At 42.2% G+C, this 18,204-nt stretch overlaps 1 protein-coding gene across 2 annotated transcripts in view; it reads right to left on the bottom strand.

The window, feature by feature from the left end:
* Positions 1-9,980, bottom strand: part of daam2 (dishevelled associated activator of morphogenesis 2) — a 96,756-nt gene extending 86,776 nt beyond the window's left edge. For both annotated transcript variants that reach the window (XM_069160916.1, XM_069160918.1), the window contains exon 1: positions 9,828-9,980. The gene's annotated coding sequence lies outside the window, so the exon portion shown is untranslated. The remainder of the gene's footprint in view (positions 1-9,827) is intronic.
* Between the last annotated feature and the right edge of the window lie 8,224 nt (positions 9,981-18,204).

The following is an 18,204-nucleotide window of genomic DNA, read 5'->3' as shown; positions in this document are numbered from 1 at the left end:
CCCCCTTCTTCCCCCATTTCACCTCTATCCCTCCCTCCAATGACCACAATATCTTTGGGTCTCCTCACGCTACATGGCACAGCTAATCCCCACCGCTTCTGGACAATGGGACAGAAGGGGGGCTGAATTGTGATGACGGAGGAAGGACCGGATTTTAAGAAGCCATTTTCTGGATAGATCACTGCCTGAAGAAATAATACAGGCTGCATGAAAACGGGCAGTCCAGCTCTAGCTGTTGAGAGTGAAAAACAAAAAGAGAAGGAGACAGAGAGAAAAATACATCAGTCTCCACTAGCTTTAATGCAGGCCAGCTTCTGCATTCAGTGTGCTCCGAACAAGTCAGATGGTTTGGCACAGAGAACACTGGCTTATCTCTCCATTAATGAACTGCTGACAGGGTGGACCTGTCAACACACGTGCGTATAGACGTACATTTCGCAGCACTTTAAACGTTGTAGGTCTGTATTTCTCTCATATAAACACTTCTGTCTGAAAAAGGTCTTGAAAAAGCGAGAGGCCACTCTTATCCTGCAAATGCACACCAGTAAAAAAAAAACTTGAAACAACAACCACTGTCAACAGTGCATCAGAATAGAGCTTTGTAACCAGACCAGTAAATAAATTTAAAAAATGGGAGGGAACACCCTGTGACTGATTGGTCAGTGTGAGGACTGGAAAGTTGTTGAATTAAGTAGTTGATGATGCATTTTTCTGACCCGAGTTAATCTCACGTGCACAAACCATCTTTCCCTGACACATAAACAACCACTTATAAATTCAAGGCACAGCGATACAGACACTGACCAAAAATAGCCTCCTCTTCACGGTTGCTCGGACATACTAAGGTCATTTGAGTTTCTCCTACTGGGTCTTGTCATTTGTTTATCCCCACACTTCCTGAATGCTGATGGCAGATAAGTCTCCTCCTTTATAAAAGTGGACGGAGAAAAAAGAAAACACAAAGCTGCTCTGGAAGGTTGCTGCATGATGCAAAGGAGCAAGAGGACAGGGATGAGGGGGAGGATGGGGGGCAGGGGGGTTAGTAACCAAAGGAACAGCGCAAAGGGGGTCACCTGATGTCCACATGTGATATTTACCACGAGGGAGTGATGGGTTGTAAATCAGAGGAGGATGACATCTGTTTTAACAGGCTTCCTCCTCTCCATCGGCAGAACTATAAAAAAAAAAAAAAGGAAAGAAGACCCCGAATCTAGTACGAAACGAGTACCTGCGTTTCACATCATTGTTGATCAGGGAGAGCAGATGAGAAGAAAATCCTTCAGCGCACACATGAAAACACCAGAGAGCAGATCGAGGTCGGGGTTAGTGTTACAGGTGAATGTAAGTATGACAAAAGTAGAGGGAGGAAGCGATTGCCTGGTCGTGCTTTCAGAGGATGGAGAACACCCACAGAATCTGAAACCTGGAAAAAAGGACACAATTTATAACACAGCACAAATAAACGCCTTAGCTTTCAACAGTTCATTTGAAGTGCACTGCCAGTGCAAACCTACGCGAGATCAATCTGCTCTCCGGAGGGATAAAAGCAAAAGGCCCCGTTTCAACGAGCCTCTCCAAAGACAGAACCGTATTCATTCCACCGCTGAATGCTTTAGTTGTTGCCAACCACGCGGTTTGTCACTTGGAGAAAAAGGGGGTGTTTTAAAAAAAAAAAAAAAAAAATTGCAGGGGCTAAAGAAACTATGGCTTCGGTCCACCATTCAGGCTGTGTTCGTCTGTTTAGTTACTTGATAGTAAAAAGACAGAACCGCTCCAGCATCCTTCACAGCATCTACTCATCCATCTCAAAGCTCAAACACAATCAGATGACGGTTAGCTCGGATGATGCATTAGGGTTTGGGAGAAAGCCTGTAGAGCACAGTAAAAGTGCCCATCACAGCTTTCTTGTCTACTTTAGAGCTTTCAAGTGCACCATTAAGACATTACATGATTGGTAAGAAATGCGTGGGAAGATACACTAGACAAATTTAGCAATTTAAAACTCTGAGCAAGAATTATGATAGTGTTAAGCTTCTGAGATGTTTAGTAATAACCTTTGGTTTTGAACAAAGTGAGATCACTGAGGAGGTATTGACTGATACTGTATGTCTGGACCATTTTTCTTCCTCAGGTCAAACAATTTATAGTTGTATAGCGTCCAAACCCTGCAGGTGAAGATAAGATAACAATATTATAATGGATTAGGGAAAACAAGATTGGCGAATGAATCTACATCTTAAATCTTGTTAAGATGCTCCAGCCTGGGAGCACTTCAATAAAAACCATTTTGTCACACCAGTAAAGTGAATTACACCGGCTTAAATTTAATTCAGGATTGAGGTGGAAGGCTTGGCTATCTGACAGCCGGTCTTATCTTCAGTAAAATTACAGGCCATTTATTTGTTCAGTCAGTATAAAGACACATAGACACACACAACACAAAACAGTCATTGTGAAACTTGTCTGAGAACTGAATTTGTAAAATCTGTATTTCAGGGGAATTCCATGAGCCAAATGTGAAAATAAAACAGTACCAGTATCCAAATGCAAAAATGAAAGCAAACCATTGCCAAACGCAAATGAATGCATTTAAAAGAAAACTGAAATACACAATCTAAATATACAAAGCCACAAACTTAATTTAATGAGGTAATTCCTTCAGCCAAATGACATACCGTATACTGTGCATGAACCAGAGAAAGTCTCATTAACTAAACTGCAAACTCAAAGCTATAAACTTGACATAGCTCAGGTTCAATATCCAAGATTGGAGCCAGAGCATATTCTGCATGGGTAGCCAAAGTAAACCCACCACAGCCTGGTTCTGTCTCAAAACTCTGTGTCACATCATGATCCATGGCTCAACATCAGCCTCCCTTCTCAAGTGATTTGCTGTTAGATGTCTTTTTGCTAAAGGCTTCTTTCATTGTGCTGAAAATCCTAAAGGATCTCCCAAATCTGATATAAACTCTGTTGTCGAGCATGACAATCATGGGAGGGTTATACAGATGAATTCAGCTACCACTGTTACCACTACTTTTTAATGAGATTAAAGAAAAGAAAAAAAGGGGGGCCTCAGAGCAGTGCTGGGGCTCAGTGACTCTGAGCATGGAGGACCCCATGGGAAAAGGCGTTCCAGAGAGCGGGGGACTCTCACGGACAGTCGAGAAATTTTCCCACAATCAAACACAAACAGAGTTGCACGGGGCAGCGAAAAGGACCCTTGTCCAACAAGGAGACAGAGAGAGGGAGGAGGAAAAGGGAAAGCGGAGAAGATCTGGTAGTTACAATAACACAGCCTAAAAGAGTACATGCTCGGCCATATCTCTTTGGAGGAGGCCCCCCTCAAGGTGAATGCACTCCACAGTCAGTGTTTCAAGGAGTCGGTCTTCTAAGGATGTTTAACCTGTAAGTAACCTGAAGTAAATTTTTGAAACCTGGAGGGCTGGTACAAGCCTCCATCAGATGATTTGGCTAAACCCACACAGTTCATTGGTAAATGACCTCATTAAGGTAATCTGTTTTCAGCACAATCCACCACTACAAACACCATCTGCTCCACATTAAATAGGGTGTCCAGCCACTGAGGACATCTGGATGGTTAGTAATGGGACGTTTAGGCTAATTTAGGGAGGATTTGATCCTGAGAACCTACAATTCAAGATAAAAACTCAAGGACTTACGATCCCGGCCGATTGACTTCTTGTCATTTAGCAATTGGGACCAGACTCCGTTTGCGAGCAGAGAATATTCACAGGTTAAAGAGGAACGGGTTGAACTTTGTCATTAGATCCAAGGCAAAAAAAAAAAAAAAAAAAACACAGACCTATACATTGACTGCCATTGGCTGCCCAACCCAACATGTGAAGATAATTAAATCTAAAGGACAAGCTCTTTGTAAACAAAATCTTTTTCCTAAAGGGCTAGCCAAACAATTGGATAAGGTCACAGGTAAAAGGTCACCTCGAACCACATTTAAATATGTGCAGTCTATCCTCAACAAAAACATAGCCTTGACCTGCGAGTTGCATTTGTTTCAGTCATTTTACACACAACTTTTCTCCACAGCTTTGGTCATTTGGAGGGACGAGAAACTAAGTGCTTTAAACGTGCAGGTCATTGAATTTTTTTGAGGATACACCTGGATGATACAAAGGCAAAACCCTACGGAGAATGCTGGTAGCTTTGTGTTTGGATTCTGCAGCATTTGCAGTCAAGTCTTCAGACATGAATCTCACCGACTCACCAAACTCACCATTCTTTTGCTGCAGTGATTGATGTTTTTCGACTGAAAATCTAAAGGTTACATCTTGAGAGAAATGTGGCATGCAAGCCTCCTCTCCGAGTGGCTCGGCAAAAGTCTTCAAACTTCCTTTTATAGAAGTAGCCCCCAGAGCTGAATATCATTGCCATTATAAATAAGAAGCTGGAATGCAGAAGGGGAAAAAATAAACATCCAAGCTGCTCCGTTATCTACACCCAGCTGTGCAGTTTAGAGGCCAATCTTTGGAGATGATGTCACACTGGCATTGAGTTACTGTTAAAATACTGTAGTGCTTCTATAATTGTGTGTAATTCATTCAAGAAAAAGGCAAGCAAACTCCAATAAATGCCAACCTGGAATTAAGTTCAGTAGTAGTATGACATTATCTTTGAATTAAATGTAATATCAGATGATGTAAAGGCATCATGGGTCGACCTACAAGTATGTTTACTGGCCACAAAATCAAAACAATATCTATGAAATTTAAAGATATTTTAAGGGCACTAAGATGAGTTTGTAGGAAGGTGTATTCATGTGAGAATACTCACAATTGTTGGGCTTCTCTCTATAATACTGTAAGGTCTCGCCCAGACTATGTAAATTGCCCAAAGATGACTTATGTTGTGATTTGGCGCCATATAAATAAAACTTTGTGGAATTGAATTGAATTTACAATGAAGGTGTGCCAAGGAGAACAATGGAGGAACATCCCCAGGTGCCACTTTTCAACATCATTTCAGGAGGCAAAGTGAATCTGAGATGTGGAGGTGAGTGGAAACCTGCAGCCAGGAGAATACGGTGGGGCTGACGCACTCGAGGTTTGATAAATGATTCCATATGTGCTCCAGATCCCAAGTGAAAGAACTGCTTTGTGCTCAGTGAGGTAGCACGCGCGCAGGTCCCAAGCGGACTCCCCTCCCCTTCTTTCCCTTCCATCTACTGACAAAACCTATCGGGCCTTTTTTCGGTAGCTCAGAGTAATATTAGCCAAGCGTAAGGGGCAGGAGCAAGGGGTTTTGGATGCCTGAGTCTCAACCCGCCTCCTGCAGCCTATTTTGACGGGAGCTAATTGCCTGTGACTACATGGAGACAGTGGTGGATTGAAACAAGCACTGCATTGAGTTAGATGTCTGAGGGCTGATAGAGGGCAGAGGGTAAAGGGAACAGAGGTTGGGACCAACGAGGAAAAGGTATTTGGGGGAGGGAGCTGTCAGGAAGTGCAGAAATATTAGGATATTCTCAACCTCCATTACCCCCAGTGCTAAATCACTCCCACTCATGGGGAAATAATTCTCCAAGACATTAAAGAGGCAATCTTTCGTGAGCACCTGCTCCCTGTGTGTTTAGCCCGGATATGATTGAATAAGTAATCATCCAACCATCATGCAAAATACCACCTTTATTGTGGTCACAAACTCTCCTCCGGAGGACCAGAACAATGCGTGGTGAAGCCGGGATTTAAATTGCCTTTAATTTATACCACTGGTGGAAACATGCAAGTCTAATCAGGCAGTCAAGGCAGCAAGCTAATGTTTCCATTTGGAGTATGTGGGTGTATGTGGTGAAAATGACAGGAAATTAGACTATAGGGACAGTTGGTGGAGGAGGAAAAAGGAGAGGGAGGAAGAATGGCAGAAGGCAGAAAAATGTGTCCAGCACTGTTTTGTTTAATAGGTCCCACCTGACAAGGGGGTTTCCGTCTTCAAAGACAGCTATGACACATAGATCCAAGCCATTTCTTTTTTTTCAATGCAATTAGGCAAGCACATTCATACAGTAATAATGATTAATTAAAACAATAATTAGAGTAAGCCCCACGGATGATGCAAAGAACAGAAAGAGAAAGTAAATTACTGATGTCAGATACCAGTAAATGTACATAAAGATCATATCACAGCACTCATTTACAGTTTGTGTAACTTAAGACTGACATGATGCCAAGGGTGTCTGGCACACCAGGAACATTCCCGTTATGCCTCTCAAACTCAGGCTCTTCCCAGCAGAGAACAGCCGCACTACTGTATGGGAGAAACAGACCAGAGCCTGTTGCATCCACCCATCAGCAAGTTTTGCACACTAAGCGTCTGTGGCACAACCTGTTCTACGAAAGCTGAGATCAGGCTACTGCTTGAGGAAAAAAATACTTTTATTTTTATCTTATTTTAAGCTGAGGTAAAACCTTTCCGTTTTTTAGGATGCCTATGGGCACGTGAACTACTGGTCTCTCCTTTTAGACGTCATCCTCGGTAGAGATTTGGCATTTCTTATATAGGTAAGAGTAAACATATTCATGGTGGAAAAATGTGGTTGACCCCTGCTGTGAAAACAAATCTGTAAATCAAAGAAGTTTCACTTTTTTCTTTTTTTTTGTACTTACAAATGAAGGCACTAGAAAAGTAAGGGGGGGGGGGGGCATGGGGGAGTGAGGACATAACCACTTGTGCCTGAGGATTGGAAGGAGAAGGGGGGGGGGCAGGGGGGGGGGGGGGGGCGCAACAGACCCAACACTGTGTCTGGTGTAGGATTATACCCTCACAGCTAATTACTCCCAGGCTCCTTAGCTGTGCGCCAGAAACTCTGCACAGATACAGTAAGCCGGCATGCTGCCTGCCTATCCTGCACACAAAAGAGAAGAGCGGGCACGAGCGGAGACTGGCACTAGGCCTTCTGCGTGCACTGCGGCCACTCAGTGTGGAAGTGATGAGTGAAGAGTAGAAAAAGAATGGCCAGCTGCTGGCAACTTTCGGGACACAAATTTTACGAGGCGAGACGAGAACAAAGCGATCGACTTGGAAGGCTTGTTGATGAACTGTAAGGGTTGCACATGGGGGTGTCGGTGCTCTCTAGATGACGTGGTGATCAGTATTTGTTGCACGCTGATTTATTAAAAGTTATATTTGGACCACATAAAATATATATTTAAATCCAGAGTCAATCTGTCAATCCGCAGCTGATGTGACTTTAGAATAAAGAGTACATAAAAGAAGCAGAAAAATGGAACATGCCCTCCCTTGGACCGACTACATGCCTCCAGCCTGGCTCAGCTCCTGCCCTCCCCTGATTGCCACACCAGATTTTCACCGTAGGGCCCCGACAGCAGTAGCAACTGCCAACCAAAACATCTGGCTCTGTTAGAAGTGAGTAAACTTCTGCCTGTGCTGCTGCTCAGGAACAATGGTCCTGTCTTTCCCCAGTTGGCCACCCCTGCCTGTGGCAGAGCAGCTCAGACCGGGCACAGCCCAAAACCATGGTCACTCCGATACCTGCTAAAAGGCACGCAGCCACCCAGAGCTGAGCAAGGTTTCCAGTCATCCTTCCGTCCACAGAAACAAACACGTACAACCAAAGAGTCCCGTAACCTCATGCTCAGTCAGCAGGGGACACAGCCAGATGTAGAACACCTCAGCCCAGTAGCCCTGTTACTCTTGGATGTCAAATCTATTTTTCTTCCCTCTCTCCCCTCTGAAAACACACAGGTAACTGGACAAGGATTATGCACAATAGTCAAAACAGTGGACCTAAAAATACTCCGGGCCAATTGCCGGACCGGCTCCTCTAGTCTGGCTTCAGAGTAAATAGACAAATACTCCTGTTTTACATGTGAAATTTGACATGTTTGAAGCTGAACCTGTAAAAAAGATTAAAGCGTATTAAAAGCTTAATGGATTGCAGCTCTGCTTAGAGATATACAGCTGTCTATAGAGCAGGGCTTTTCAATGAATCCATACATCACTGACATCCATTAACACAAGTCTGTGGGGTTCAGTGAGCAGCCTATTGATGCCTGTAAAGTATGTGCATTAGACAGTGTTCAAAATTCCTCCAGCAGCCTTACAGGCACAAATCCTGCAAGCCACTTACTTACTCGATGGGTTAGCATGATTAAAATATAATTTCTACGTCATAATCCATTCCAATCCATTCACCCATAATGGTGTTTTACTTTCCCCCCCCCCCCCCTTTCTTTTTCTTATTTTTCTGAACCACGGCCACACAGCTGAAGATCATTGTGGCTTTACATGACGCTGCCGAGTATCACAATCTCGATCTGGTAAAAGGAATATAGCAAATGCTAAGAGCTCCTTGGGCAAAGCTATGTGTACGAGGAGGAGGGGATAATTTTGTGCTTATCATGATGCTGTGCTCGTAAAGCCTCAACCACTGGCCAAGAGGACCCGACGCTGCATCACTGCCAGATGTTCTGTTAGATTAAACAGCTCTTTATGCCTTCCTATCCTTTCAACTGACAATCAGCGAGGACGGATGCCCTTTGGAGTGCAAGCATTTACCTCAATTCCTACTGATTCGAAATTTTGTTTTTTATCGTTAGGTTTATTAACACTGTGAGAGACTCACAGTAAAAAAAAAAAAGAAATGTCAGCCTTAATCAACCACCATTGTCAAGATTTATTTCTGATATGTTGATAGCCAAATTGTGAAGAGACACCTGTTTTCTGTTAAAGAAAGAAATATTTTGACGTGCTGATGTCTGGATGTAAAACAGAACTTGAAAAGTTGCTGCGGCCACATTTAGCTCGGGAGAGTGCAAGTATAGCTGTGTCTGCAGGGAATATGATCATAACTAATCCACTGACAATCGTAATCTTATGCAAACAAGAAAATACTGTGGTTGAAGGTGATTCAGTGCTTCTTATTCTAGTCCTAATTAAATTGTATTTGACACATTATCACACAAAGTGCAACATCCTTGACAGTCTTTATCCTGCTGTGTAAAGATGGGCTATTTTCTTCTTTAAAAAAAAAAGGGAATAAAAACATTTTTAGAAAAATATATATGAATTCACTCAAACTGAAAAATCTTCCACTTCTTTAACAAAACATGTATGATCACTGCACATCGTGCCTTGATATAAATAGACATATATTTGCAGTGTGGGTAAAGCAAGCTCTGATGACACAGCAGTTGAGGAGGCGCAGCGCCCCCTATGGACGGTCATAGAAATGATTGAGTCCGTTTAGCCCATTGAACGTATACAGCCGGAGAATATTGAGGTCAAATGCAATGAGCATCATGTGAATCCCCTGCATTCCATCAATATCACTCATTTTGGAATTAATAACTTAAAAGCTTCGGAACTTGATGATATCATTGTTCGAAAAACGTCAAATCTGCAAAAGATAATAGGCGGAGGCAGACTGTCATGCGCTAAACGGCATATAAATGAACCAATATGCATCTAAAGGCGGCCTATAAGGACTTATCATTGATAAGAAACGATTGATTATGGACATCAATTCAAATATGAATTCCCTAGGCGTGAAAATCAGGTGCTGAATCTAAATGGCATGTTGAGCAGAACAGCAGCCAGTTCATTTCCACCTTAAACCATAGGAGTGGTGCTTGAATTGTATTTTCAAAAGCAAAATTATCCAACACAGTCGACATTGTAACGCTCCCCGTCATCGCCCGTTACCCATACCGAGGCGTCAAACGTTTGTTTCCCAGCCGATGGCACCCTCTGCTCCCCCCGGCTGCTGAGGGGAGAACCATCCTGAGGTACCGCTCGCTTCACGTTGATTTACAGAGACACTGAAAACTTACCTTCCAGATTTGTTTCGGAGAAACAGTTACTGCTGGACAATAATAATCCCTTGTCGCTGTCACCAGGCAATAATCAAAGACCAAAAATCTGTGTCACTGCAAGCTGAATGAACGCATAGAGCCGGTGGCCGGTGTTGACTGTACGAGGCTGCTCATTCAGCTGAATGATAGTGGAGAGTGAAGGGACTGACAAGTCGGTCAAAACAGCAGCACCACGCCTCCCCTCTTAAAGCCACCACCGCACTCCGTCTGTCGGACTGTCTCTGGGAGTGTGTGTCTGTCAGCGTGTTGGCTTTGAGGTGCACATGATCACCCACATCTACAAGCCCACTTTCGTTTGATCAATTATGAATTATCACGTTTTCATTGCTACCAATAAATAACAAATCAACCAAAGCCATTAAATGCTTCCTGTAGGAAAACAGCTACCTAATAATGCAATACATTGTTTTTCATTTTGAACCTATCATAACAGAATATCTGCAGGTCACATTAGCACCAACAATCGTATTGCAGTCAGAGTTTATAGGCTGCTCCTAATTAATGTGACTGTTTTGAACAGGTTGAAATGTAGCCTACTGCAGATTTCATGTTGGCCAATGAAATAAATTCTAATAAAGTTTCCCAAATATGAAGTAAAGTTCCTGCTGCCCCAGCTGCTAAGCATTTAATCCTCTGAAATATGAAGAAACTGTATGACTGGCTGTGTTTTGATCTCCTCACAGCCTGTAATCCCTCATTAATTGCAAATTCTGGGCATCCACTTTGACCTGGGCTCAGACGAACATCATTAATAATTTCATGTGTTTAAAAATGAAAACAAATCCCCAACTGCGATGTTTTGGGTAGATGTGTGAGATGATTCTTCAGTAAAGTTCAGTAAACAGGACTGAGTGTGATTGGAAAAGTGAATAAAGAGGTCTAAAAGGAACTCCTCACCATCCATTGGGTGTTTTTTGTTTTTGTTTTTTACCTCTGTGATATGCAAGATCATTTACGCCATGGAGACTGACTGGCTGGATGTATTGAAGCCTAAACAACTCAGTGACACAGAAGTCTGACTGATGTCTGTCAGGGAGACGGGTTAGATTCATGACAGAACGTGTTTAGAGTGTGGCAGGTCACCCAGATCCATTTTTTCTGTCAGCAGATGAAGAAGACGACGATATCATTTCACATCAAGCAACAACAGACGACTCTTGCAATGATCATTTTAAAGGAGCACGATGTTACTCACCAAATTCAGTGTACGCGTCATGAGAAGTACGTTACAGCCTGTAAATACATTTTCAGTAGCTCTGTAGGAAGCAGAAAAAAACCCGGTGATGTTACAGTGAGCTACACCATGGAAATGTTGGATGCAGGATTGTGGTTTGACCCATACTAAGCGGTAAAAGTCTGGGTATCTCAGCATATGCTGCATTGATTACGGCCTATTTTTTTAAGATTCTATACATACAAATTGTGTCTAACATTGACAACAAGAATAAAGCATTGAAATAGACCGTTGAAATAAACTTTGCTCAAAGACTCAAATGCAGATATGAGAGATGTTGTGTGTTTTTTGGGGGGTTTTTTTATGTTACCGATACACTGCTATTATTTGTTGAACACACAGCTATCATGCTTCATAAAGTTAAAGGCACATTGATAGTCCAATCAGAAAATGAAAAAAGGGGGCAGGGAGAAAGGATACCTCTCATTCTCAGAGTAGACAGGCAGAGTGGAGCTGTCCAGTAGCTCAGAGGCTTGGCATGTCAAAGCCGGGATGATATTATCCAGTGAAAGCCAGTGATTCAGCCCCTGGGAGAAACACAAGCAAGAGGCCTCAATTAATCTCTTCAATTTGGCAAATCTATAAACCAGACCAGATAGTCTATCATATTGGAGTTAGATTCCTGTCAGATAATGACACTCAGTCAGTAACTAACCCCTAATGTCAGGGAATTAGACTTGGCGACATGTGGACACATAAACACACACACACACACACACACACACACACACACACACACACACACACACACACACACGCCGATACTGGTAGTCAGTTTAGATTTGTCTCTGCCATTGTGTGGGACACAAATATTTGACATATGATATTATACCACTATGTCATAGTAAACAGAGTCTTTAGTGACGCCACCACAAATTAAGTATTTTTCCAGGAAACCCAGTGAGTGAGGATATCGGTCCAAGGCTCAGAATTGGTGGCTCCAGGTTTTACTCTGACCTCAGAGAGAACCGTGCGGAACAGATCCAGGCACCGTTGTTGCAAAAGTATATTTTTAAATGCTTGTAAGTATAATTTGGAAGACATGAAGTCCTCTGAACTTCTCAGTGCTGGAGAGTCCAGGCAGACAAATCATGCATAATTTAAATCATTCAGATTATATGCAACTGCTTTTAGGTCTGATGCAGAAAGCCAAGACAAACAGATGTAGTTACAGAAGGATTCGCTGAGCGTCTTTCAGGCAGGAGCCAGGTTGTTTGTAGACCCTCTTGATTTGACAGGGCTGCAGACGTGGAAAGGTCCAGTCGACACCTCAAGATCTCAGGGGTGTCTGGGAGAACAGAAATGGTGTTAAATGAATTCACACATGTCCATCTGGCATGTATACACACACACACACACACACACACACACACACACGCAGACCTACATGTGTGCATGTACGATGAAACTTGCAGATATGTGCACATGGTACGTGCACATGCATATATTTCACATGTGCAAACATACAGTACAACGTACTTCCCGGCTTGTAGCCAATCAGAAGCAGGTAAAAATAGCCAATAAAATAGTTACAGTATTTGTATCCATTATTGTGTATAAAATCTTTGAGGTACACTAATTTTACTCATTAATTTTAGTTTACTTGACAACCACTGAGCCAGTGAAAACAGTTGTATAGTGTCTTATGTGTGTCTAAAAAGTGTTTTTCAAAGTCTGTCTGTTGTAGTTTTTTTTTTTTTTTTGTAAGCCATAGTTTGAAGCTGTCAAGTTTTATTAAAACATAAAAAGTAGGTGCTAGTCGAAAAGACAAAATCATATTTATTATATTCTCATTGTGCATCAGATACCTAAATAATGCACATACAAATAGTAAAAAAAAAATTAAAACGCATACAAGAATCAGTTGTCAGTACAAAACCAGCAGGTTGAGTTACCAAATAAATTCTTTCAATTCTTCACCAAGCTCTACATGAAAGATTGTATTCTATACTTTTGGATATTCACGCCACCATAATGGCAAACAAGCTTAATAACATCTTCATGGAAAATTTTCAGTCACACTCTGAGTTGTAACTGCATGATGTGGTGGCTCTAAGTATTCGGGAATTCTTGTCACATCCCTATCCTGGGATGAAATGCTGTAGTGCTCCTGAATGAGGGCACTTACCTCTGACAACCTGAGTAATAATCCAGCTGAATAAATGACTGAAATGTTCAGTGCAAGTGATGAAAATGTACTCCAGTACACTGCTGTGTGAGTGATGATGGGGGAAAAAAAGGGTTCCGAGAAGAAGACTGACCTCATGCATTCTGAATGACAAATTTGCATCTAAATCCCAGTGTTTCTAGCCCTTTTTATCCACAGTAGTGCCCGTGTCAGTTTTCTAAGATTTGAGCTCAGGATTTTAACTGACACAATAAGAGCATGGAGCAAAACATGTGGAACAGCTCACTAGAACGGAGAATGAAATGTGTTAAAATGCCACATGTGCATTGGTCAACAAATATACAAACTAGTCACAACCTTATTTTGCTAAAATAAGTTTTCTAGTATGAGTCATTTCTGAAGTCTTATCAGATGGCGCTACAATTAAAACCAGAGGCAGATCGTTTTGAAAAACAGAACAGACAGAATTCTGAGTCTAGACAAAAGGGTCTGTTTTATTTTATTTGGTGACATTTTAAACTTTTGAAAACATCTGTGTTTTCACCAGGGCCACAGCCAAGATTTATGAAATCATGTAGTCCCCCCAACACACCCAACCACTTTACCCCAATGCATAAAGCCTCTACTGTGCATCTAAAGCCGTATTTATACTCATGCAAGAAGTAAACAGAAGTTCCCCAGTAGAAGTAATGATACAGATTTTGATTTACAGTTCATGATCATATATCACATATAGGACATCATCACAGACTGGCCTCCGCCTAAAAAAAATAAAATAAATGAACTCAGATTTTCGTCCAAGCAGCTTATTTTAACCCATAGCTATAGTTAAAAGTTAATCAACCTGTAGCAGTCACAAACATAACAATCTGGTGGTCCGGAGAAATTATGTATTTCTCCGGATTTCTCAGATGGCGTCTATGTAATAAGAGGAAGCGGGATGGGTGGATGGTTCAATACAACAGAAGACTTGGGTACAGGAGACTGCTGTCAGGACAGTTTTTTTAACACTGTGTTTACTGTTGTGATGACAACAAAGTTTGAATAACTTTAAGGAAGTTGTAATTAAACACACAACATAATTAAAGTCATCATTTAAACCCAGACCATTATCTTTAACTAACCCTTAACAAGTGTTGTTGTAGTTGTTTTGGGTTTTTTTGTGCCTAAACCTAACCAGGTGCGAAAAACCTCAAGTAATAAGTTTGGTTGTCCCTCCCACTGGTAACTGATTTAACACACCCTTCAGAGTGACTGAGCAAACCTTCATGTGAACAGGGTTTCCAGACTATAATCACAGCCAAATCTGAAGCTGTGAGGGGACAATCTGAAAAAACAGGTAGCACATGGAAAACTAGGAAATGGTGAGCAAGCTGGTATACAACCTGTCAACAATCAAAAGGAAACCTCAGTGGACCACAAGATGCAAAACCTTGGTAAAGGGCCCTTGGTAAAGGGCAGGGTGAACTCACTAAAATAAATAAATAGATAAATAACATCGAAGGAAATGGCAGAGCTCTGGAACAAAGTTCTACGGATGGACAATACAAAATTCAATCTGTATCAAAAAGATGCAGAGTGCAGAAAAGACAATGAGCGTTTCTGACCTAAAAGCTACTTCCCCATTAGTTAAACATGGTGGTGCTCCTCTTATGGCTTGGGCATAAATGGCTACCAGTGGAAAATGGCAAATATTTATTGATGAGATGTGTGATGAGATATGCTGGAGTTTGCTCAGATTCAGCCAAAACATCAAAAACTCGTTGGACAGCATTTCATCTTTTCAGGGTGCATAGATGGCCTATCCTAGCCTGGCTGAGTCAGTCACATGATCTCATGTTAATTAAGCTGTATTGAGTTTGTTAAAGACCAGACCAAAAGCAGACAAAACATTTTGATGGTACACTGACTTGTAAAAAGGAGAATGGCACCTCTTTCATTGCAATTCAATGCTCCAAATGCCTGTTCTGGCCCTTTGAGTAAGTGGGTACAATATCCTGGGAGAATTGTGTAACGCACAACATCAAACTCTAGCATTGTATTCTCATTATGGACATTGTGGCAGAGGCGACGAGACCGAAGAGGATGTTGATGGAGGAAACTAAGTAAAAAAAAAACAGAGTGACCAAGCAAGAAGTTGGACAAGATAAAATCTCGAACTGCCTTTAAGTAGTTGGTGAGCGTTTTTCCAAATGAAAGCCATTCTTCCTGTCAGACCAGTGAGTAGTATTAGCTGGCTTACAATGCGTTGTGTTGTTGCATTTGCTTTGTGTTTGACTGCGTTAGCAAAGTTGTCGACTGTTGATCTTTTTTTTTTTTTAAAGTTAATTTAGTTTACTAGCTGTCCTTTGTCTGTTGACATCACACATATTGACTTGACATGAGTGTGCAGAATGATTGCTGGTTTGAATTGAAATTATGATTTTGTATGATTATCACTTTTGGCCATGGAGGCTGCTGTGCTGCTTTTCAGCAAAGGCTACATAGTATTGCCTTAAAAGGGCTATAGTTTCCACACTGGTCTTTCCATCATGATGTAAAACGTATTTAAATTTAGGTGAGACTTGGCACTTGTATGTATGAACCATTGTTTTATTTCAAATTGAATGTGCTTGAGCTGCTCTTGCACATTCAATCAGAGCCTGAGGAAAAAATGTGTATCTGGAGAATTCGGTAAAGGAAGTGCCTGGAGAGTGACCACAGTGAAGCCGCTGCACCACACAGGTTAAGCTTCTGACTGGAAGGCAGGCACTGGGTGACTCCTCATGCACCCTGACGTCTGGCGGAGGGAGATGAAAGGTTGAGCACATTGAAAACACTGTGACCTCACTGTTTCTCCTTACCTGACATGACTTGTTTGTGCTGTCTAACACAATACAGAAGGCCCCTCTCCCATCGAGCTGAATGCTCTGCTGGGTTTCGTCTGCAGACATGACATACACTGTTGGCAAACACACACACACACACACACGCTTTCCATTTTGTTTCATTCCCTCTGTAACCTCTCTCTGATGGGGTGAAAGTCAGAAGAAGAAAGTGCACCTCAATTAGCCTTCCAACCAACCTTTGGTATCATCTTTCACCCTGCAAGGACACAAAGTCATGTGTATGTGTTTTCCCTCACTCCCTGGCCCCTCCTTCCTCCTCTGTCTTTCAACCCTTCCCTTTCCTTCTCTTGCCTCTCTTCCCTTCATGAATTGTGATGACTACTGTGCAAAATCGGAGAATCAATAAGACACCACTGTGTTCTATTTCTGCCTCCTGTGATTTGTTCCGTTTCATTTCCTGGGTGTCATCAATGTCTCTTTGTTTTGGCTGCAGAGCAGTGGAGCTATTATTTCCTCCTGTTGATGGTAAAAGAGAGTGTGCATGTGTGTGTATGTGCTTTCGTTTGTGAGAGTAAAAGCAATATCACTGTAAAGTCATTACACCAATACCTATGTTGGCAGAAATATTGATTCCAAAGAACAGCTAGAGAAGAAATGGAATATGTATTTCCCTCCGGGCGACTGAAAAACAAAACAAAGTAAAGCAGCATCCTCACACAAGCTCTCCGATCTCTTCGCAGTGGTGTAATTAAAAGTGACACATTGCTGCTAATCATTACACAAGCTCATTGTTGCAATGGAAATATCCTCAATGAACTGTCCCCATTCCTACTTGTGCCACAGTTGTGAAACGATAAAGTGAGACATAATGTCTGCTGGATTTTAAAGTATTATGTAACAAAATGGTCCAAAGCACAAAGCAGTAATAGTTTTATCAAAACACATTATCTGCATGGTAAAGCATTCAAGACCACTTTGTGGTTTCCGCCATGAATACAATCTATCTCTGCTGCATTTTTTTTCAAAAGCAGAAATCTTTTGGTAGCTAGGAGAGCATGGATTGGCCCTTTGCGGTGTGACACATCATGGGGTTGGCCAGCGGTAACAGTGACATAACACAGCCTATTGTGCGAGGAATGGCATGCAGTAACAGTAGCCCAAGACACGGTCCTCAATATGACTTCAAAGGCAGTGGCGCTCGGTATTTCATTGTGACTCTGCTATGCTGCAAGGGGAGAGGAATTTGGATCCAAGAATCTTCCACGGCAGCAGGAATTCGGTGAAGCTACAGGGGCGCTCATGTCAAATTCCCACTCAGCTTGTTACAGTTAGCCAGAAAACATTCCCCCAATTCGTACATAACACCGCATGTGTGCTGAAGCATCATCTGAAGTATTGACTTAGTTTGTGCTGGGAAATGGACTTGGACAGAGAGTTACCGGCTCTCGCCTGCCATCATTCGAAAAAGGTGGAGAAAGTGGATTTACTGTAGAAGTTCTGCCAGTAGTTCTAATGCCTTTCAAATTCTTTGAGCAGCTACGTTTCTCATTCCAGCTGCAAATACTCCTCTAGTTCTCTTTTAACACTATCTCTCATTTCATGTCCATTTATTTTCTCTCTTTTCTGTACTTCCTATCCGTCCTCTCTCGCCGCTGACAAAAGGTCATAAATTCCACTTCTCAATATTAAATGCTTTAATTATACACAGATTCTACCTGTTGCTCTCTTCATACTCTTCTCTCTCCAAGTTTGCTTGACAGTTGAGAAGTAAAGATGTGGGCTCTCTCAAACCCAACTTAGTTCTATTTATACTGTGCAGTTAGAGCGGTTAGCTCTGCCTTCAGTGCTCCAGGCTATGGAGGGAGGGGTTAAATCCACCCACTTTTCCCCACTGCCGAGCACCACCAGGCTGGCAGGACCGCCCAGCCCTCTGTCGGCCCACTGTCCAAACTCCTGACCACATGCAGCTGTGGTGGAGAGGAGGAGTGGGTGGAAGGAATGGTTAGAAAGAAGTGGAGAGTTGGGAGATGGAGAGTTTCTTGACAAGCATGTACGTATGGCGTGAGGTGTAAGTAAAACTATACCTGATGTGGGTGTTACCTCATTTGAAAACGTGAAATACAGCCTTTTCCATGAGCATGAATA

This window comes from Embiotoca jacksoni, unplaced genomic scaffold (genome assembly GCF_022577435.1).
Source record: "Embiotoca jacksoni isolate LCO1_2020_lvr unplaced genomic scaffold, fEmbJac1.0.p SCAF_27, whole genome shotgun sequence".
In the NCBI taxonomy this organism is placed as follows: Eukaryota; Metazoa; Chordata; class Actinopteri; family Embiotocidae; genus Embiotoca; species Embiotoca jacksoni.
This window is presented reverse-complemented; position numbering and strand designations above follow the sequence as displayed.